Here is a 24,162-nt window from a genome sequence, read left to right as displayed (position 1 = left end):
AGACAAAAAGTGATTGTTCGCTAAACATTGGGCAACAAAATGATTTTGTATTGTCGCATGAAAGTAAATGTTTCCCCTTCGTCATTTTATCTGTTTTTTGTTGTTGTAGTTGAAGGGAAAATACTGACAAAAAGAAATCAATCTGTCACTTTTTCAAGGTTTTGCTACTTGTAACAACAACAACCAAACAAAATAACGAAATGGCAAAAATCAGACAAAATGGCAGCTTGACTTTTGCTTCACTAAAATGCAGTACGCTGTTGAGTTCTATTGTTAATTTGAATTGTCATTTTTTGTCTAAATGAAAAAATACTGTCAGGATATTCCAATACATGCATCGACATAATTGTTCTAAAGATTTTTACCAATTTATTAAAGCGCTTTGTTCGTAAACAAAGTCACAGCCAAGTCTTAAAAACATGAAATATTACGCCCGTGTGATTATTAGCATAACCGGTTATAAACGCCAGCCATCCGATGAGTCATTATCATTCATGCTGTATATAAAGTTTAAAAATAAAGTTTATTTATAGTACAGAAAAACAATTTTGATATTTGGGTTAACGTGCCTTGATGTACTGTTAGTCGGATAAACAACTTTGTTAAAATTCTCACAGCATGTTATTTTAGATATATTTTGCTATTTGTCACGTCTTAATACGTTAAGACGATTTTAAACTGTTAATTGACTAGTATTTTTAGCGAGTTTTTAATTTTTATCAGTATATTTACAACAAATTAAATGAAATTGTAAGGACGTATTGCAGTTTTTAAGGATCATTTGAAAAAATAGTGAAATAAATAAAATGAGAGAAGACACAAAAATAAAAGGTGGAAAGGATTTATTCTTCGTAAACACAGTATGTTTTCCAAAAATTTTTATGTAAGTATGACTTTGTCAGTTTTCTCCTTCTCATGTTCAATGATGCTAAGAACTACTTCAGTTAGATTTGCAAAACATCAAGATATGTATTGGCCGAATCATATTGGTATATGGAATTTGGAGGAGGACAGAGCAATAAGTAGCAGTGATCAAAATATTGCATTCCACAATTATATTCATGTATTATACTTTATATTACATGCGAAACAAACAATTGGTCTTTTCCACAATATATAATCTTGCAATGACTTGAAAGAAGTTATTTTAGGCTACCTATGTAGGCACATTTCTAAAACAGCTGTTACAAGAGGTTAAAAAGTTAACATGTAAGAAACAGGTGGTGTACAATCAAGAAGTCTTTAATATAGTATTGATAAAATTGATATAATCTAAAACTCTTTCTTTCCTATGACTAGATATCAATTTACTAGTTTAATAAAATGTGACGACGTAAATGGAAACATGTATAGAGTAGTGTGCAATAAACTCGGATTGACTGTTAACTATATAAACAAAAATTCGGGTTGACTTCTTATATGAAGATAAAACCAAATTCATGCAAATGAACATTTCTTTATAAAAGACTATACACACATATCACACCGTATTACCGGCGGCATTGATGGCAGATCACTGCAGTGATGGCAGATAGCTAAAATTTACCGCTCGGTACAGGTAGGTTATAAATTTGGTTGGTATTATTATATTACTCAAATACGGCCCATTTCATTTTTATGAAACTATTGTCCATTGACTGGAGATACTATTAGGTAATTTTGGACTCGTTTTTTCCTGTTTTTAGACTATTTTGAGCAGGATAAAAGTGACAGCTTCGGAAAAATCCATAAAAATGTCTGTTTTTTGTTCAAAATATCTCAAGTTTTAACTAAATGGCAGGATTTCGTGTTATTAATATAGACGTTCATCCATTGAGGTCACGCAAGCCAAATATCTACCCCGTGAGTCTTTTCTTGAAAGTTTTACAGACGTTCAATCTGGTCCGGTCGAAGAAAAAATGCTGCAAAAGTTTAGCAGCGCATAATTTACTGCCTTTTCAAGACATAACGCCATTTGTATATCACAACTGTAACTTCAGTAAGTTGATATTCATTTGCTAGCATATGACATTATTTTCTCGAGGTTCATTTCTATATGACATATAAAGCCTGAAATTTACTTAGTCGGCGCCAATGCTGCATATTATAAGTAACTAAATCGAGGTAATATAGGGAAGATTATTAACATTGCAACTGACAAGATCTGTGGACATCAGTGTATCATAAAACAATGTATGTTAATGTAAAATGGAGATTAAGATAATATTATCGACAGTTCAAATATTTTCCTATATTATCAAGTTCTTAAAAAACACGACAACGTGGATTCATTTCTTTAAATTTTCATGTTTAAAATCGCGTTGTAGTTTGTCTACTATGCTAAAATATTAACAACAGTACTAAAAGTAAGGTGGACATAAAACGCGATTTCAAACATGAAAATTTAAAGAAATGAATCCACGTTGTCGTGTTTTTCAAGAACTTGATAATATAGGAAAATATTTGAAGTGTAGATAATATTATCTTAATCTCCATTTTACATTAACAGATCTTGTCAGTTGCAAGGTTAATAGTCTCCCCTTTATTACCTCGATTAAGTAATTTATATTCTGCAGCATTAGCGCCGACTAAGTAAATTTCAGATTTTATATGTCATAAAGCGATGAACATTATTACCTCGAGAAAATAATGTCATATGCAAGCAAATGAATATCCACTTACTGTAGTTACAGCTGTAATATGCAAATGGCGTTATGTCTTGAAAAGGCAGTGGATTATGCGCTGCTAAACTTAAGATACATATGGTATTGTATGCATGTAACTGACAGACACAACAGATCAAGCACACATGCATGAATATAGAAAACTGAATTTCTTCATCTTAATTGCTCTATTTATAGTGCAATTTGGTCGTACTGAATCATCACATTTTGTTTTGTAACTGCGTGTTGCTAAAAAGCCTTTTCGATGCACATACCGCATTAATAACTTTTCTTTCTTGAGAAAATATAAGAAATGATAGTTTAACGTCTCAAATCCGAATAAAAGGGCGCAAAGAATAGAGGAATTGATAAAAGATTGACCTTGATTTTCTGTCATAATGTTAGCCACTTTCATGGTATTTCTGCCGTCGACGGCAGCATTTAATATAAGTATCTGCCCACATTGGCAGCATTTTTTCTTCAACCGGACCAGATTGAACGTCTGTAAAACTTTCAAGAAAAGACTCACGGGATAGATATTTGGCTTGCGTGACCCCAATGGATGAAGGTCTATATTAATAACACGAAATCCTGCCATTTAGTTAAAACTTGAGATATTTTTAACAAAAAACAGACATTTTCTCGGATTTTTCCGAAGCTGTCACTTTTAACCTGCTCAAAATAGTCTAAAAACAGGAAGAAACGAGTCTAAAATTATCTAATAGTATCTCCAGTCAATGGACAATAGTTTCATAACAATGAAATGGGCCGCATTTGTGTAATATAATAATACCAACCAAATTTATAACCTACCTGTACCTAGCGGTACATTTTAGCTATCTGCCATCACTGCAGTGATCTGCCATCACTGCCGCCGGTAATACGGTGTGCATATTAACATTGTAAATACATGTATATTCGAGCATTCTCAAGCATATCACGCTAATCTATGTTACCTTGATATTGTTACGGCATCGAATAACCGGCAAAAAATCTGAGGCATTAACAATTTTTTTACTGAGAAATAAAACACGGACATTTTACTAGATGGAAAGCAAACCATTTACTTAAACTTGATTTTCCAAAGTTTAAGTAAAAGTGATGAATGAAAACTCATGACACCAATTATTATACAAGAAAAAAAAGAACATCACAAACCTTTGATTGTCTTGAGCATAAAATATGATTGCTGGAACTGATACGTCAACAGAGACATTTTGACCAGAAGACAAATTAATATACCCAATATACCCATATCCTATTCAAACACACAACCACTTGCGTTTATGTGAATGTCTCAAAATGTAAATTTCTGTTTGACTTTAGTCACCTTTTTTAAAAAAAGAATTTGCCTGATAAACATTATTAAATTATCTATGAAAAGATAGACAGTCTTCAAGTCGAATTTATAATGTCTGCTAGTCACGACTGAAACAAACTTGCCAATGCTACACTGGTTCACATAAAAGCAAGAACAACAAGTAATGAAAACTCAAACTTAGTATCATTTTCTCTGCTTTTCATATTAATAATCAAATAATGTTTAAAAGAATCATTTTTTAAATCCAATAAAATATTATAAGTCCGAATTGTTTTTAATTGCAATAAAAAAGATTTATCATACATAAACAACTCTTTATATATAATCAATATTCCTGCCAGATATACAAAAAACGCGTAAACTACATCAACAACGGTGTCATACACCGTTGAGGTAACAATAAATGTTTACCGACAGTCATTTTTAGGTAACAATTAGAACGGTGTAAATATGTATATATCAAAGTACATTACACCGTTGCTTAAATGATACTTTACAGCACAATAACACCAGTACATATGAAAAAGAACATATGGACAAAAAATAAATTCATGACATGAGTTTATTATATGATTTACTTTCATACATGAACCCTTAACATTTATTTAATTAAATTACATTTTAATGAAAAAATGGTCACGATGTTCGCGACAACAGTTTCTATTATATATACTACATTTTGTATGGCTACCGAAGGAGTGGGTTAGTGTATAACTTCTTTTAATTATATATTACTCCGAATCTTTAGCGTTGTGCAATTTTCTTCATGCGAATTTGAAATAATTTACGATATAATGGCGATAGCATAGCATAACATAATATAACATAACTTAACAGTCTATTTGATGCAAGTCGACCATAATTTTGTTTTGTATAACTTCTATTCGACATTAAAATTGTTACAACAAAATTATAGTCGATTTGCATCAAATAGTGCAAAAGTGAGACACGTGACTTCCTTACCTAGAAATATATATTTGTTTACCGAAAAGTTCACCAAATGACAAATGTCAATCATATTAGAATAAAATATGTATTTGGTAATTATACGAAGATAACATAACCATTGTGCACAATTATCAGAAATGTATTGTCGGGGCGATAGCACTGCAAGTGTGAATATTTTTCTTGTGCGAGTTGTTTCCCTTCCCTTGCAAAACTTCTTATCCCGCTTATATAAATTCAAAACATGTGCCAAACTTACACCTCAAAATATTGTGATTTGCAGCTATAAACATTACTTTATTATATGCCCGAAAGAATTTCGGACATATTATGTTATACCCCCTGGCGTCCGTCCGTCTGTCTGTCCGTCCGTCCGTCTGTCCGTCCGTCCGTTAGCAATTTGGTTTCCGGAGCATAACTTAAGTTCCATTTGGCCCACAATATTCAAACTTCATAGGATGATTGTCCATATTGAGTAGAAGACCCCTATTGATTTTGGGGTCATAAGGTCAAAGGTCAAGGTCACTATGACCTTAAAACTGAAAACGTTAGCAATTTGGTTTCCGGAGCATAACTTAAGTTCCATTTGGCCCACAATATTCAAACTTCATAGGATGATTGTCCATATTGGGTAGAAGACCCCTATTGATTTTGGGGTCATAAGGTCAAAGGTCAAGGTCACTATGACCTTAAAACTGAAAACAGTTTCCGGAGCATAAACTTAAGTTCCATTTGGCCCACAGTGTTCAAACATCATAGGATGATTGTCCATATTTGGTAGAAGACCCCTATTGATTTTGGGGTCACAAGGTCAAAGGTCAAGGTCACTATGACCTTAAAACTGAAAACAGTTTCCGGAGCATAACTTAAGTTCCATTTGTCCTACAGTGTTCAAACTTCATAGGATGATTGTCCATATTTGGTAGAAGACCCCTTTAGATTTTAGGGTCACAGGTTCAAAGGTCAAGGTCACTATGACCTTAAAACTGAAAACAGTTTCCGGAGCATAACTTAAGTTCCATTTGGCACACAGTGTTCAAACTTCATAGGATGATTGACGATATTGGTAGAAGACCCCTATTGATTTTGGGTTCACAAGGTCAAAGGTCAAGGTCACTATTACCTTAGAACTGAAAACAGTTTCCGGAGCATAACTTAAGTTCTATTTGGCCCACAGTGTTCAAACTTCATAGGATTATTGTCCATATTGGGTAGAAGACCCCTATTGATTTTGGGGTCACAAGGTCAAAGGTCAAGGTCACTATTACTTAGAAATTGAAAACAGTTTCTTGAGCATAACTTTAGTTCCATTTAGCCCACAATATTCAAACTTCATAGGATGATTGTCCATATTGGGTAGAAGACCCCTATTGATTTTGGGGTCACAAGGTCAAGGCCACTATTACCTTAAAACTGAAAACAGTTTTCGGAATATAACTTAAGTATCATTTGGCCTACTGTGTTTAAACTTCATAGTATGATTGTCCATATTGGGTTAAAGACCCCTCATGATTTTGGGTCACAAGGTCAAAGGTCAAGGTCACTTTTACCTTAGAATTGAAAACAGTTTCTGGGAGATAACTTAAAAGTTCCATTTGGACCACAATATTGAAACTGCAAAGGAGGATTGTTATTTGAAGGAGGTAATACTTTATTTTAGTCCCATGTCTTACAAATGCTTCATCTTTACAAAAAAAAAACCACTTTCGGGCATATAATGCTCCGCCTAGCGGTGCTCTTGTTTATCTACTTTATCTAAAGCCACACAGAGTTTATTGAAACAATTCTTATGATTTATTCTAAAGCACCTTCACGAAAACAGGTCGAAAATCAAGGACTTTACATTAAGGTTAAACCCTCACAATGCAATACCTCAACTTTGACGATTATTTAGATAGACAAGATTTGCTGTGAAATTCATTGAATATAATGATCATAGATACAATCAAACGTTTTATCTACGTATCTTTAAAATCCGGAAAAGAAAAAAAATGATGTTTTTTAATTATAAAAAAATGTTTTTAAATGAAAGACTTACTATTGGTGTTTACCGACTGAATTGTGCTATATTTACTGACAAATGGTCCCCGAAGTTAAAGGGTTGTGTGACATAGTCATAAAAGATCAAAACTTCATAATAAATATTTTACAATTGTCAAAACAATTTTAATATACTCTTAAAACAATATTTCCATTCCGTAAATTGAACTATATTTTAAAACAGACACTCTTACAAGGTTAATGTTCCGACAGAAGATTATTGTAAACATTTCGAATGGAAATACTCATTTAATTTCAGTATCAGTCAAATATATATCATATATTGGGAAAAACAAATGTGATACATAAATATGAAAGTGAGCGGAGACTACTTTCTCAGATATTTCTCTTTTGAAATGAGTAGTTTCAGCTTTTGTTCATCGGAAATTATTTGGTTATGTCGTTTTGTTCAGGACAGTTATGGCTGTGATAAATTGTATATTGAATCCGAACCGCGTCACGCCTCTATAAAAAATCAATGTGTACAAATGCAACTGCGTAACAAATAGGTGTATTCGTAAAAATCAATTTGTTCTTGTAGGTAAAATTTATATGGAAAGGTTAGCTTTTTTCGTTTTTCGTGAAATATGGGATATATTTGCACTTAAAATGATGAAATTCTATATATTTCACTCGCCGTTCCGGCTCGTGAAAAGATATGCAATTATATCATGTTTCATAAAAATATTTATCATATTTCTCACACACGAAACAATATCCTCTTAAATGGTGTGTTAGGTGAATACTATTTTATTTTGTTTTAATTTTTTTTGTTAAAGATGCATGATACCCGTTCAAGAGCATATAGCGACTGAAAAGTTGCAAACGTTGATAATTTAAAGGTAAACTTCTCTTATTTAATAAGGATTCATTTATGTTCGGAAGGGTAAATTATAAATTAATCTATTTTTTATTTGTAATTTTATTAACCCCGTCATAGGTACAAAGGGGTCGTTTAGCATTGCCAGTGTACCTTACAATTACAGCGGGTCGGGGAGCATTACAATTACAGTATTAGTATACATGTATATGATATGCAAAGATATAAATTGTATTAGCTTATAACATGTGTATAAAGCAAATTAATAAGTTCATAAACACTTAAGTTCGTATAGATCATTATTATTTTTTATACTACAAAGTATCAAGCCTTTAAAAAGAATGGGAATTTTAAGAAACATCTGTATATTCAAAGAATTTTTTTGTAAATAATACAAATAGAATAAGTTCAGAGAGGTTCTTGTAATTTGCAGTTAAAATAATGAGATCGAAAAACTTGCTTTTAATAGTTCCTTCAGTTTTAAAAGCCGTTATACAATATTGCCTCACTTGTGGATATCAAGAATTTGATTTAATTTCTTAATTACTGTTTTGATATTTAGAAGAATGTAGCATTAATTGTAAGAATTTTATCAATATAAATTTATTATCTGGCATTTTAAATCCCCATTATTATCTACAAGGTAATGAGAAGAAGCTTTTATAATAACTAGTTGTTGCCCACTTTATAGATGAAAAGATAATTCCCTTTCCATTTATATACAACCTCATAATCATTAACATATTTATCCCAATTTGTAAAACAAAAAGTTCAATTTCTCTTCATCCAGTTAAAAGTGCATGCACATACTCTACTACAGGTCTTACCTGTTAATAAAGTTTAAAATTGACATAATCAGTAACCAAAACTTGTGAACATGTGAAATTTCAAGGAATGAAAATAGGTAATAAAGAATATTACTACACAAATTGTTTTCAATCAGGTTTGAGTTTTGCAAAACCATATATTAAATTATATACTATTGATTAATGAAATTTTGAGGGGTATAAAAACACAGGTCCTGGAAGAGAAAACAACGAGAACAAATAAAAAGGACAAAAAAGGGGTTTGGTGCCAGCTATGCGTGTTTAACCTGAGAAACTGAAGACTTGATTTAAATCCAAGAACACTTTTTTGATTGAATGGATGAGATAGGGGCTGATGGAAGTCTTCTTATAGTATTTTTGGAAGTGCGGATTTAGAATGTCAAAAGAAAATTATCAACTTAACTCAATCAGATTTATATACTTATGCCATGATTTTTTTTAAATATTCAAGTTTAAAGGATTGTTTCGAAATATATTTCTCAGTTTAATAACTGGCAAATATTTAATTTTAGATGTTTGCTTAATTTTCTGACTCGCTTTCTGTTTTAGTATCCATTAAAAATTTTAAAAAAAATCTGACAATATCATGACAAAGTAACTTCTTTTACGATTTCATGATATACTTAAAACAAAATCTGTTAAATTATATTGGATTCTAAGTCATGTAGGTATACAAGGAAATGAAAAAAGTAGATGCTTAAGCTAAACAATCCTTAAATTTTAAAAAAACTGACCTATTGTTACCTGCTTGTGATTTTAGACCGGCTATAAATAAACTCGTATCATCTAGATGGAAAGCAATTTGGGACAATGCCGTTTTTAATAAACTTCACGATATAAACCCATCTCTTGATGTGTCACCATCTCTATCTCTGTCATGATCAAACAGTTCTTCTTCGATGCCGAATTGTACGCACTGAAATTACCCATTCTTATCTCCTCACAAATGACAATTTTATTGTCATTTTCAAAGTTTAACATAACATTTTAAGCCTCTTATAGCATTCGACACGATATGGCCAGTTATGTGTTGACGTGCCGTAAAATCCAAACAAACAAACAAACTTGGCCTTGTTTGTTTCATTCTGCTATGATATTTATGGAATTATGCATTAAATTTTATAATTATTTGGTTTGTAACACTGTCCAGATATGTATTACTAAATAAAAGATATGAAAGGCTCCAACTTTTGAAATAAATATTAAATCTGCCCTTTATATAAAACGGTAACTGTGTCCAAAACTGTTTTATAATATCACGATCAAAGAATAAATGTACCAACGGTTCTTTTTCATTTCAACAAAAAGTACAATTTCCTCATTTATAATATTCATTTTCTTAAGTAAACAAGGCAGTCTGGAGGACAGCTAAATCCCATTCCGCAGTGAAGATGAATGTGTACTTCTTGACTTTTTACAAGCCACGACCTTGATGATATGCCATGCATATCATAAGCGCATATTCTTATGATGGTTATTATTTGTGCCATGTTATCTAAAATCTTCCATAAAATAAAAATAGTTATGTAGAACATAAAACCTTGACCTAGGGGTTAGCAACCTGGATGTTGAACTCTGCAGATTGAGTCACGGTTGTGATCATTTGTGCCAAGTAATTTTAAAACCTTTGAATTGTCATAACGTTATAGAGCGGACTTGAATAATAGATGTTTTTAAATTGGACCTTAAACCTTGGGTTTTGATTTGATTATTGTGCTCTGCCAATGGTGTCATAATGGTGATCATTTCTAAAGTTATCCTAAAAACACTGCAGCGGTTTAAATATTATGGACAGATACGGAATATAGACTTTCTAACATTTAGCTTGTAAGCTTGACCTTGACCTTGGTTGTAGCATTTCAATTATTGCGCTCTGCGTATTGTCTCATAATGGTGATTGCTCGTGCCAAGTTATTTTTCAAAAAAAACTTTCAGCGGTTTAAAAGTTTAATGGAGCGGACATAAATTGTATTCATTTTAACACTTGACTTTTAAGTGTTACCATGACATTTGGGTAAGCAACTCAATTATTGCGTTCTGCATATTGTCCATAATAGTGATCACTTGTGTCAAGCTATTCAAACAAAATATGTTTGTGAAACATGTTTGCCCCCTATCGGCAGCCGATTAGTCATTTGATCAGGTTATTATGACTGACTTTTAACCTAGTGACCAAATTACTGGTCATGACTGCTCACAAGGTAATTGTGACCTCAAAGGTTTTATGCAGCCTTTTTTATGACAAAGTTATTAGAAACTTACCAAAAAATATATGCATGAATTAAATTAATCATGTAGGCCTCATTAATGACAGCAAGGTTGTTATATTACATAAGACCTTGAAATGTGTATACCAAAAGGACTTTTAGTTAAATAAAAAAAATCAACCAAGGTAACTTGAGTTGTTTGTTGAGTTATTGGTCAGAAACAGTTTTTACATACCAGGTCAATATGACATTGACCCTTAAATCAATAGAAGTTATCTACTGGCTAAGATCAATGCACCTGTGAAGTTTGAAGGTAAAGGGCCCATGAGTTGGGACATTGATCAGAAAGCGTTGTTACCTTTAAGGACAATGTGATCTTGACCTCTGATCCCTTAACCCCAAAAGTCCATTGAGGTTATCTTCTGACCAAAAGCAATGCAGCTGTAAAGCTTGAATGTCTAAAGTCCATGGGATGTCCAGTTATTGATAGAAAACCATTGTAAGATACAAGGTTAATGCAATCTTGAGCTTTGGCAACCCTGACCCCTTAATCAATAGGGGTCATCTTCTGGCCAAGATCAATGCACCTACAAATTTGAGGGCCAACCGCCCATATCTTGTCAGGTCATTGATCGGAAACCGTTTTTACCTACAAGGTCATTGCAACCTTGATATTTGAGCTCTTAACACCATAATTAATATGGGGTCATCTACTGGTCAAATCTAATGCACCTACCAGGATGAACATAAGAATCCATGGGTTGTCAAGTTATTGTCGGAAACCGTTTCTACCTACAAGGTCAATGTGAACTTGACCTTTGACCACAAAATCAAGGTCATCTGCTGGCCATGAACAATCAACATACCAAGTTTCAAGTTCCTAGGCCTTTTTAGTTAATGATCGGAAACTGCTTTAACCTACAAAGTGAGACCTTTGACTCATTGACCCGAAAAATCAAAAAGGGTCATCAAATCATCATATCAAGTTTGAAATTCCTATGACTAAGTGTTCTTTATTTATTTTTCGGAAACTGTTTTACCGAAAAGGTTAATGTGACCTTGATTTTTGACGTCTTGACTCAAAGATCAATAGGGGTCATCTGCTGGTCATGAACTCTCATTTAACCAAGTTTGATGTTCCTAGGCCTATGCCTTCTTCAGTTATTGATCGGAAACAGTTTTTACCTGCAAGGTCAATGAGACCTTGATCTTTGAACCCCTCAACCCCAAAATCAATAAAGGTGATCTGATGGTCATGAACAATCATCATACCAAGTTTGAAGTTCCTAGGCCTTTGCGTTCTTTACTTATTGATCGGAAACCGTTTTTACTTACAAGGTTAATGTGACATTTTTGACCCCTTAACCAAAAATCTATAGGAGTCATCTAATTGTCATGAAAAACCATCAATCCGAATTTGAAATTCCAAGGCCCTAGCGTACTTGAGTTAACATTCTGAAACCATTTGGTCTACGGACCGACGAATCGACAGAAAAATGCAAGCAATATACTCCCACTTCTTTGAAGGTGGTATAAAAAAGAGGTTTAAAGTTATGGAGGGGACACGACATGTAGACTTTATACATTTGACCTTTAAGTGTGATCTTGACCTTGGGAGTGGCAACCCAATTATTGCGCTCTGTACATGTTTTTTAATGGTGACCAATTGTGCCAAGTTATTTTAAAAAAAACTTCAGCTGTTAAAAAGTTATGGAGCTGACATGAAATGTAGACTTTTTATCATGAAATGAAGACTTTTAACATTTCACCTGTAAGTGTGGCTTTGACCTTGGGGCTAGCAACCCCTTTCATTATGGTGATCACTTGTGCCAAGCTATTTAAAACAAATTCAGCCGTTTAAAAGTTATAAAGCGTACACAAAATGTAAACTTTGATTATGAAATGAAGACATTTTAACATTTGACTTTAATATCATTTTTCATCTGTTCTATATATACATTATCTTTCAGGCGTGAGTTATTGAATTTCCAAAATGACCTCCTCTTTTGAAATTTTCCAAATTGTAATAACATCAATATTAAACAATTGTCAATACTAACTCAGGTAGAATCCTTGAATTGACTTAGTCAGTATATCAATTATCAGAGAGTAAAAAAAAATAAAATAGATTTTTATAGAATTTCACCTATTAAACCGTATACATATTTTTTTATTAATATTACTTTCCCTCCATCAGTCTATCAAATTAAAATCAAACATTAAGGTATGTACTTTTTCACTTGCATTTAGAATGTTTAAATGTAAATAATTATACCCCCGCACAACAAAGTTGTAAGGGGGGTATACTGGAATCAGCTTGTCCGGCCGTCCGGCCGTCCGGCTGTCCGGCCGTCCGTCCGTCCGGCTGTCCGGCCGTCCGTCGGATTTTTCTTGTCCGCCCAATAACTTAAGATATCTTTGACCCTTAGTCTTCATATTTGGCATGGAGGTTAGTCATGATTAGTAGATGACCCCTATTTATTTTGAGGTCACTAGGTCAAAGGTCATGGTCACAGGGGCCTTGACTTCAAAAAGCTTGTCCGCCCAATAACTTAAGATTCCTTTGACCTACAGTCGTCATATTTGGCATGGAGGTTAGTCATGATTAGTAGATGACCCCTATTGATTTTGAAGTCACCAGGTCAAAGGTCAATGTCACAGGGGCCTTGACTTTAAAAAGCTTGTCCGCCCATTTACTTAAGATTCCTTTGACCTACAGTCGTCATATTTGGCATGGAGGTTAGTCATGATTAGTAGATGACCCCTATTGATTTTGAGGTCACCAGGTCAAAGGTCAAGGTCACAGGGGCCTTGACTTCAAAAAGATTGTCCGCCAAATAACTTAAGATTCTTATGACCATAGTCTTCATATTTGGCATGGAGGTTAGTCATGATTAGTAGATGACCCCTATTGATTTTGAGGTCATCAGGTCAAAGGTCAAAGTCACAGGGGCCTTGACTTCAAAAAGCTTGTCCGCCCAATAACTTAAGATTCCTTTGACCCATAGTCTTCATATTTGGCATGGAGGTTAGTCATGATTTGTTGATGACCCCTATTTATTTTGAGGTCATCAGGTCAAAGGTCAAGGTCACAGGGGCCTTGACTTCAAAAAGCTTGTCCGCCCAATAACTTAAGATTCCTTTGACCCATAGTCTTCATATTTGGCATTGAGGTTAGTCATGATTAGTAAATGACTCCTATTGACTTTGAGGTCACCAGGTCAAAGGTCAAGGTCACAGGGGCCTTGACTTCAAAAAGCTCGTCCGCCAAATAACTTAAGATTCCTTTGACCCACAGTCTTCATATTTGGCATGGAGGTTAGTCATGATTAGTAGATGACCCCTATTGAATTTGAGGTCACCAGGTCAAAGGTCAAGGTCACAGGGGCCTTGACTTCAAAAAGCTTGTCCGCCCTATAACTTAAGATTCCTTTGACCCACAGTCTTCATGTGTGGCAAGGAGGTTAGTCATGATTAGTAGATGACCCCTATTGATTTTGAGGTCACCAGGTCAAAGGTCAAGGTCACAGGGACTTTGACTTCAAAAAGTTTATCTGCCCAATAACTTTTGATTCCTTTGACCCACAGTCTTCATATTTTGGCATGGATGTTGATCATGATAAGTAGATGACCCCTTGTGATTTTGAGGTCACTGGATCAAAGGTCAAGCTCATAGGGACTTTGACTTCAAAAAGTTTGTCCACCCATTTACTTAAGATTCCTTTGACCCACAGTCTTCATATTTGGCATGGATGTTGATCATGACTATAAGGTGACCCCTATTGACTTTGAGGTGGTCACTGGGTCAAAGGTCAAGGTCACAGGGACCTTGACAAAAAAAATATTTTCTTTTCAATTGCTAAAGAATGTCCTGTCCGCAATGTATTGATTTTGACATTTTCACATTTGAAGCTTGTAGAATACATAACTTAGCAATGCACTGGCTTAGTAACCTCAGATTTGGCAGGGAGGTTGTCCTTGAGCTCTAAATGGCCACTGTTGATTCTGACAAAGTGGTATGCGGGGGTATTCACGCCAAGATAGTGGCAGTTCTAGTTGTAGCTATCAAATTCTTGATTAAGACTTAAATTAAAATCTCCAGCTAAAATAAATAAAACTTTGACATTTTATTCGATACTGTATCGAAAAAAACATGGGCTATCCCTGTTTGGACCATACATATTCACAAGAGTATTTTTCCAAGATATATTGCAATTGAAAAGGAGTAGGTATCTTTATCTTTTTCTATATCATTTATCTTACACTTAAAATTTTAATTGATAAAAGTTGAAACTCCTATGGACTGTTAAAATTTGAAAAATATGTTTCATGTCCCCGAATGGAACGTATTGCTCCTTTTATTTGTGAAGTGTGTGTCCTGCAACATCAAACATTAATCAAATATTAAGGTATGTTTTTTTTTCTCTTGCATTTAGATTGTTTAAATGTAAATAATTGTAGCTATCAAATTCTTAATTAAGACTTAAATTAAAATCTCCAGCTAAAATAAATAAAAGTCGTCAAACTTTGACATTTTATTCGATACTGTATCGAAAAAACATGGCCTATCCCTGTTTGGACCATATATATTCACAAGAGTATTTTTCCCAGATATATTGCAATTGAAAAAGAGTAGGTATCTTTATCTTTTTTCTATATCATTTGTCTTACACTCAAAATTTAAATTGAAAAAAAAACTCCTATGGACTGTTAAAATTTGAAAAATATGTTTCATATCCCCGAATGAAACGCATTGCTCATTTTATTTGTGAAGTATGTGTCCTGCGACATGCAAATAGAGGTTTTTTTTCTTTTCAAAAAGTTAATTACATCTCTCCTTTTTGCCCTGTCACCTATTCCCTGTACATTCATGCTTGCAATGGAGACATTATTTGTCATAATTTAACCTAAAAGGTTTTATTATTACTTTAATGAAAAAAACATAGAAAAGCCATTCATTAACCACTTGAAAATGTTCATAGTTTTTAAACTGCTCACCAAATGTAGGTAATAATTATCATATGCAAAATAAATTGTGCAGAGAAATTCCACCAAACAACCCAAAAAAAACCCTTTCCAGCTTGTTTCTGAGGAAATTACAAAAAAAATGAATAAGTCTGGCTTATGAAGGCGAAGAAAGCAAAAAATTGCCAGAAGAATAGGTTGGAAAAAAAAGAAAGTAAATAAAAGAAAATGTCAATATGTTTATATATGTGTATTATTGCCGAATTGGAGCCTAGACTATGAGGCTATAAGTTAAATATTGATACGGATTGATCCTTTTATCAAATAAGTAGTGATTGTCATAAGTTGAAAATGAATCGGTGCAAAAAAACTTTCCACCATTTTCTTTTTTTTCTTTAATCCATTCTTGACTTTTACTGTAAACGCTGATAGATAAACAGACTTTTTAAATATGTAGGGCTACACATTACAGTTCATTAGGAATAGATAAATACATTATTATGAATAGTATCTAAAAAAGCCTACAAATAAAAACATGATAACTTACTATTCTAAATACATATTAATGATGTATCATGTAGCAGTTCTGTGACATGTGGGCAGTAATCAAGACAATAAAATGTTTACTCCTCACGAACACTTAGTTAAATCGAAAATTCAAAATGGACGTTTGTCATGTCGTTAAGTGAAGTATATCCTAGAACGTTTAACAATATATATATATATATATATATATATATATATATATATATATATATATATGTATATATATATATATATATATATATATATATAAAATAACTGAACAAGGACTGTGCGACAAAAACATTATTGTAAATAGATTATCATGATTATATGTCGTGGTTCGCGAAAACCCATTTTTTCTAAACACAATAACAAAAATTAATATATTTTACTTTAAAAATCTTTCTTATCACCAATAATGACTTGTTACCATTAGAAAAAAATAATTATCTAATAATGGCCTAAATGGTGTTTATTGTCAAAATCTTTCTACAAAATAAAAAGCACCATGGAGGCTGCCGTTTTTCTTCCATATTTCAAGAGAGTTCAACGCGACTTCTAGCCACATGACTTTACTCGCACATTGATAAGCTTATAGTCGCATTAATTTGTTATGCTCTGTTTCAGCCAATCGTAAGCAGAAATCCACCTGACGCAGATAAACAATAATATTCACACAAGTTTCGAAGGACATGTAAATGTTATTATATGTATTATCTGAAAAATATCTTTGATTTCCGTTTTTATCTAACATCATTTACATGTACAGCCTACAATAATGTTTGTATACAGTATTGTTTTATCACATATCCCTTAAAGCAAACAGTTAAATCACATTGTATATAAAACTAAAAAACAAAACACCAACAACAACAAAAAAGCAAAATTAAAAAGCAAAACTCTGTATTCTTTTGTTTGCTAAATAAACAAGTCTTTGAATCGCTTTCCAAATGAAAGAAAAAAACTGAAAAAATACCTATTAGTGTCTTTCATACAAAAGTTTTATTTATCTTCTTAAAAAGAATTGTTTCCTGTTAGCGCCGATGGAGTTCCAGGGTTCTGATATCCAAGAAACTTCGGTTCAATGAACACTTTGTCCAAATCGCTTAGTCATCTCACAGCAAAGTTTTCCTTTAATTATTTTTCAACAAAGCGATTATCTGACCTTCATCACTCCATACTGCCTTTACTTTGCTATGTTCCGATACGTGTTCAAGAAGTCTAGCATTTATTTTTGTGATGTCTTCACGTATTACTAATTAAGACCTTATAAGAACTCTGCGTACCTTCATTAATTGCTTCTTCTTTAGCCTTTGCACAAATTTACATATTATCACCCGGTTTCGATCCCTTCTAAACTCCCCTAGTCGGTGCATATTGTCAAAATCACTTGTTGAGGGTTTAATTATGAGCCTGTCGTTCAAGAGCTGTGGAACCTTCTTACATGTTTCTTCGTCCGTTTCTGATACCTTGTCCTGAATACCATAGATCAGGACACTGTTATTTTCTGGTGTACTGCTTTAGATTGTTATTGGTAGATTCTAAAATATTGATTCTATCAAGAACGGCACATGATTGTTCTTTAAGTAATTTATTTATTTTTGTAAGTTTTCTTTTTTTGGACTACGTTTTCACCTCAAAATCCGAAATCTGTGACTTGATCTTTCAAAGCTTTTTAATATTCATTTATCTTATCAAACTCTTTTTTCATTTTATTTTCTAAAGATATTTTTAATTTATTCAGTTTCTCATTGAGCATTGGGCTTACTCTCAAGGTACTCCTTAGAAGCTTACGTATTTAGCCTTTTCCTGTATTTTTATCCACATGTCGATTGGAGCCCCAGTTTTAAGGTGCTTGTCGAGTGTTGACTGCTTTTCATTTTTCTTTGATTTGTGGTTTTGCTTTTTGGGCTTTGCATTTAGACTGTCCTCTAGAGACGTGTCCGTCTCAGTACCAACATACTACTCTGACTGTTTTGATCCCCCCTTTGACCTTGATCTCGTTGCGTTCTGCTTTGTGCTTGTTTTTGTGCTCTGTTTCGACATCTTCAAAAAACAATGGACAGTGTTTGTATATACACTATGCTACGATAAACTAAGTACGCTTTATGAATTCGTGAAAATCGTGCAATAATCTAACATTTCTCGACTATTGTTATCGTTTCAAATCGCTTGAAATTTATACCATCATATTCCTCGTACAATTTCCGTTAATCTCCATATAAAGTTAAGTTTTTAAATTCAACTTTTATTTATAAATTTATCCTTTTTTAGCCCGACTTTTCGCAGAATAATCGAGCTAATGCAGTCACCCATTTGTCGGCGTCGGCGTCCCTGTGGTTAAGTTTTTGCGTGTAAGCAAGTATCTCCATAACTACTGAAGTGAAGAATTGAAACTTCACACACTTTTTTTTCTGTGATTATCTAACATGATTGTCATAGGTCCCATAACTTTGACTTTCTTTCTTGCATAGTTATGCCCCTTGTTCGACTTAGAAATATACCATCATATTCCTCGTACAATTTCCGTTAATCTCCATATAAAATTAAGTTTTTAAATTCAACTTTTATTTATAAATTTATCCTTTTTAGCCTGACTTTTCGCAGAATAATCGAGCTAATGCAGCCACCCATTTGTCGGCGTCGGCGTCCCTGTGGTTAAGTTTTGCGTCCTAGCAAGTATCTCCATAACAACTGAAGGGAATGGATTGAATCTTCACACAATTGTTTTCTGTGATTATCTTTAAGTTACATGATTGGTACAAGTTCCATAACTCTGATTTGTTTTTCTGCATAATTATGCCCCTTTTTCGACTTAGAAATATTTGGTAAACCTTTGCATGTAAGCAAGTATCTCCATAACATAACTTCTGAAGGTAATGAATTGAAACTTCACGCCCATGTTTTCTGTGAGTATCTCACATGGTTGGCACAAGTACCATAACACTTATTTGCCTTTTTGCATAATTATGCCGTTTTTTCGACTTAGAAATTTTTGGTTAAATTTTTGCGTGTAAGCAAGTATCTCCATAACTACTGAAGTGAATGGATTGAAACTTAACACACTTGTTCACATGATTGGCACAATACCCATAACTCTGCTTTGCTTTTTGCATAATCATTCCCCTTTTTTGACTTAGAAATCCTTTGTTAAGTTTTTGCGTGTCGGCTGGTATTTCCGTAACTAATGAAGGGAATGGCTTGAAACTTCACACAATTGTTTTTTGTGATTATCTTTTAGTTACATGATTGGCACAAGTTCCATAACCCTGATTTTTTTTTCCATAATTATGCCCCTTTTTCGACATAGAAATTCTTGGTCAAGTGTTTGCTTGTAAGCAGGTATTTTCATAACTACTGAATGGTGTGTGCCTTTTGGGACAATTTTATGCATACATGATAATAAAAGATCTTAATAGCAAGTCTTTGTACCTTTTCGGACAACTTTATATGTTCATTTAAGTAAGTACTATTATACTCAATGAAACACCCTCGTGACAACTTTTCCGAACAGTCGAGCATCACTGTCCTCAGACAGTTCTTGTTCAACCTTGACCTTTGTTCAAAATTATTAATCTAAGTTGCATACAGGATTCCTCAAGGCAAACATGTCAGCTGTGAGCATTGGTCCTCTTAATCTGATTAAGTAGAAAATAATCTTAAAGTAGCCTAACTAAAACGGTCAGTACTATACTAATTAGTTTATCAAATAAATAAATGGTCTAAGATTAGATTCGATAATATAATAATGATATTATATTTTTTTATTCTTTAACCAAACCACATTGTTTTGTTCTCAAAATCGCCCGATTCTAGAAAACTAAGATAGAAAACTTTTGTAACACAAAGGGTAGCGTGTCAAAAACCAAGGCAAATGACTTTCGAAATTGGTCATGTTAAAATAGTTTCGTGATTGACTGTACGTCAAAAGAGATTGGCAAGTCATTTAAACACTTGATATAAAACTTGTTTAAGAATGTTTATTTTAATCATTCTTGCACTTGCTAAGCTTGCATTTAATTTCTGTAATTAAATTGTTAAAACTATTAAATAATATTGAATTGCCTGTCCAAGAAAAGGTTGAAACTATTTGATATATGAGCCTTGCCGTGACAAAACCAACGTAATGCGTTTGCGACCAGCATGGATCCGGACCAGCCTGCGCAACCGCTCAGTTTAATCAGGGTTCATGCTGTTCGCTTACAAACCTGATAACAAGAAGATAAACTGATAGCAGACAGCATGAATCCTGATCAGACTGCGCGGATGCGCAGGCTGGCCTGGATCCATGCTAGTCGTAAACACATTATGTTGGTTTTGTCATTGCGTAGCTAAAAAAATATTGCTAAACTCTGTACTCTATTTTTGCTCAGAAATCTCGGGGATTAACCCAACTACATATATTGAAATGATCAACGAATGTGTAAGCTTTTTACGAAGAATCAGACAGCGTCCATAGTTATTCAAAAGAAAATGAATATGATAAAATACGTGATTAAAATAATAGCTCGTGATAACAGTAGAATTTTAAACAAGGGCAGCATTGTTGCAAAATACGCTCGTCAAAAAGAACATTTGATATGTGATAAAAATTGCGGGCATTATAGATATGCATAGCAATTAACTCTATGGGTGACCTTGACCTTTGAACTGGATAGTGTATGAATCAATATATTCAATGGTGATGATCATTTCTATAAAGAATCATTACAATTCTCCCATGCATGTCTGAAATATGTTCTAGACACAATCCAGATATTTCATCATCTTAGGTGACATAAGCTGACCTTAAATACAAGTTCAATGGCTGTAGTCATGATACTGATCTTTTGTGTTACAATTCATAAATAAATGATGACTATACCCTATACACATATTTATGTTTTGTATTTGAACTTTGACCTCTAGTTCGACCTTGACCTTAGCAGGGACCTGAATTTTGCACCTAACACTCTGCCTACAATATTTAACTTTTGTACCAAGTTAAATTACAAACCCTCTATGCATGTAGAAATTATGCTCAAGGAAAGCGTTTGACAATGACCACTATGGGTGACATTGACCTTTGACCTAGATACATTGCCCATTGCACAGTTTCTAATAGTGGTGAACGTTTCTATGAAGTTTTATAATATTCCTTCCATGTGTGTAGGATATATGCTCTTGACAATATCTAAATATTACATCATCTTCATTGACCTTGACCTTTGATATATTGTATTAAATTACAAGTGGCTGAAAGTAATCGATACAACTCCAGAAAATGTTACAGTGTAAAAGTTATTGGGCATTTATGTAGATTATGCATTAAACTGGCATTATCAAATAGACAATGTTTGCACAAAAATGCCCTCTTCAAACATGACAGTTTTTACCTTACTGACGAAATGGTATTTTACAACGCGTACATTCTTTATGTGCTTGATTATTGTTGAACGGTATGGGGAAAGGACACAGACTCATACATCAATAAAATTAATTCAATCAAAAAAAAAAAAAAAAAAAAACGAGCTGCCAAAATTATTTTTCATAGACCGATACGTTCACCAACATAAGATCATTTTTATGAACTTAAATGGCTGAAATTCAATTCAGGCAGCATTTATAGTGTATAAATCTCTAGGCAATCTGGCACCATTGTATACGAGTGTAATTTTTAGCTTCTCTCACAATGAATTACATAACTTAAGTTTCATGTGGCCCACAATATTCAAACTGCATAGGATGATTGTCCATATTGGGTAGAAGACCCCTATTGATTTTGGGGTCACAAGGTCAAAGGTCAAAGTGTCTTTTACTTTAAAACTGAAAACAGTTTCCAGAACATAACTTAATTTCTATTTGGCCCATAGTGTTCATACTTCGAACGATGATTGTCCATATTGGGTAGAACACCCCTATTGATTTTGGGGTCACAAGGTCAAAGTTCAAGGTCGCTATTACCTCAAAACTGAAAACATTTCCAGAGCATAACTTAAGTTTCACTTGGCCCACAATATTCAGACTTTATAGGAGGATTGCTATTTGAAGGAGGTAATACTTTATCTGATTAATGTAATGTCTTACAAATGCTTCATCCTTACTTAAAACAAGAGGGCCATGATGGCCCTAGATCGCTCACCATAATTATTATAATTATGTTGTCTTGGTAATGACTGTTTGCGTTACAATCCCTCACTGAATGATGACTAAATTAATTCTTTATTTACTTGAATATTTTTATTTGAATTTCGAATAAATAACAGTAGAATTACAGTGATTAAATTTTATGTATCAAAAACAAGCATAGAAGGTAGGTGAAGTATGGTAACAGATGAAAACAACAGAAGCACAAATTAAGCCTAAATTCTTAACCTTATTTCATGATAAGATGCACTTTGATTCTTTTACAGTTTGGGGTTCGTATTGCTGTACACAAGTTTTATGCTGATTTTTGTGATGATATTTTCAACTGGGATTTACAGCGTTGTAATGAGAAAATCTATTAGCGATCAATTTGTGCATCTCCTAGGTGAAGCTGTACTCATTTGTCAAAAATGCGCTTTGGTCTTTATTGCAGGTATTTTTTCTTTTGTTCTCTTTTTTATTTGTTTTAAATTGCATGCAAAATGTATTTAATGTTTTTACCAAAAATGATAAGCTTTGGCGTTGTATTAAACATTTCGTTTTTTTTTTTTCAGAAATTGTATTGAACTTGTATTGGTTGCATTTGTATCGGATTGCGCAAGCGCAAGGACACAGCGAAATTATGCGTTTTGTTCATGTCCTGTTTAATGTTTTGTTGTTTGTCGTTATGTCCATGCTTATACTACAGAACATTCAAACCTTTTTTGTATTTTGGATAAGTCTATTACTTTTAGGTTTCTTCATTTCATTTTTGGCCTTTTCATTTCACTATAGGTACGGCTTGAAACAGCCTTCTGTAGAGCAACTACCTATTTAAACAACAGTTAGTAAAAGAAAATATAATAGGATCAACAAGGAAAGGCGGCGTTCAATAGATCCTCACAAAAAATCTAACCACTCCAGAGCAACGCCTTTCCGGAACAATCAAAATATTTGTCTCAAAATAGATATTGCGCTACAGATGTTGTACTATATTATTATGAATGTACATAATTGATATTTCCTATTTTAATTCTATTTCAAATTATAAAAGCTTGAATTTTACTGCATTGCATATAAATTTTTAGTATAAAATATGTAAACTTTGTTTGCTGGTTTGTTTGTTTATAACTTAATATTACAAAATGATCATTAACACCATATATCTAAATTTAGTTTTTTTATGTTAGAATTACCATGATAATGGACGTGAAATTGTTTTATGCATTGACTTTAAATAAACATATGTCAATATGCAAATCATAATTCTTTTAAAATAGTTTTGACTTATGATTAGATTAAGTCATATATTGCATGTAGATCAGAAAAAACAACATCAACAAAAACACAACAAAACATGCAAAAAAAAACATACTCGTATTATTATGCAATTAAATAAGAAAAAAATAGTAATTTAGTGATTTACACTTCGGCATTCAAACTTACTTTTCTTTAAAAATGCATTGTTTAGTCACTTTACTGTAACTATTGTAAACTCTTGAAGAATTAAAATTGTATGTTATGAGTTTCGGGGATATGGAACTATCTTCTTAACAATTATGTTAAAAAGGAAACGTACATCATAAATTTTTGTCATAACCTAAATGACCATAAAAATGGTGATGAAAATGATAGTCAGTGAGACCGTCTTTTAATCAGTTTTGGAACTGTCTCCTGGCATATAAGCCAAATGATTTGAAATTTAGAAATTGTAGACTTGCGTCCAGCTTTATTAAGCGACTTTTTTATATTTAGCACGCATAAA

General features: G+C 33.0%; 1 long non-coding RNA gene across 1 annotated transcript; it reads left to right on the top strand.

Annotated features, from left to right (window-relative positions):
- The first annotated feature begins 522 nt into the window (after positions 1-522).
- Positions 523-24,148, top strand: LOC132732775 (uncharacterized). Its single transcript, XR_009626094.1, has 3 exons — positions 523-883; positions 22,685-22,851; positions 22,973-24,148. It is a non-coding gene; the product is annotated as an uncharacterized LOC132732775 (long non-coding RNA).
- Positions 24,149-24,162: the final 14 nt, after the last annotated feature.

The sequence above is a fragment of the Ruditapes philippinarum genome, unplaced genomic scaffold (assembly GCF_026571515.1).
Source record: "Ruditapes philippinarum isolate M1 unplaced genomic scaffold, ASM2657151v2 ctg6717_1_1_1_1, whole genome shotgun sequence".
Taxonomy (NCBI): domain Eukaryota; kingdom Metazoa; phylum Mollusca; class Bivalvia; order Venerida; family Veneridae; genus Ruditapes; species Ruditapes philippinarum.
Note: the sequence above shows the minus strand (reverse complement) of the source record. Positions and strands in the feature narration are given on the sequence as shown.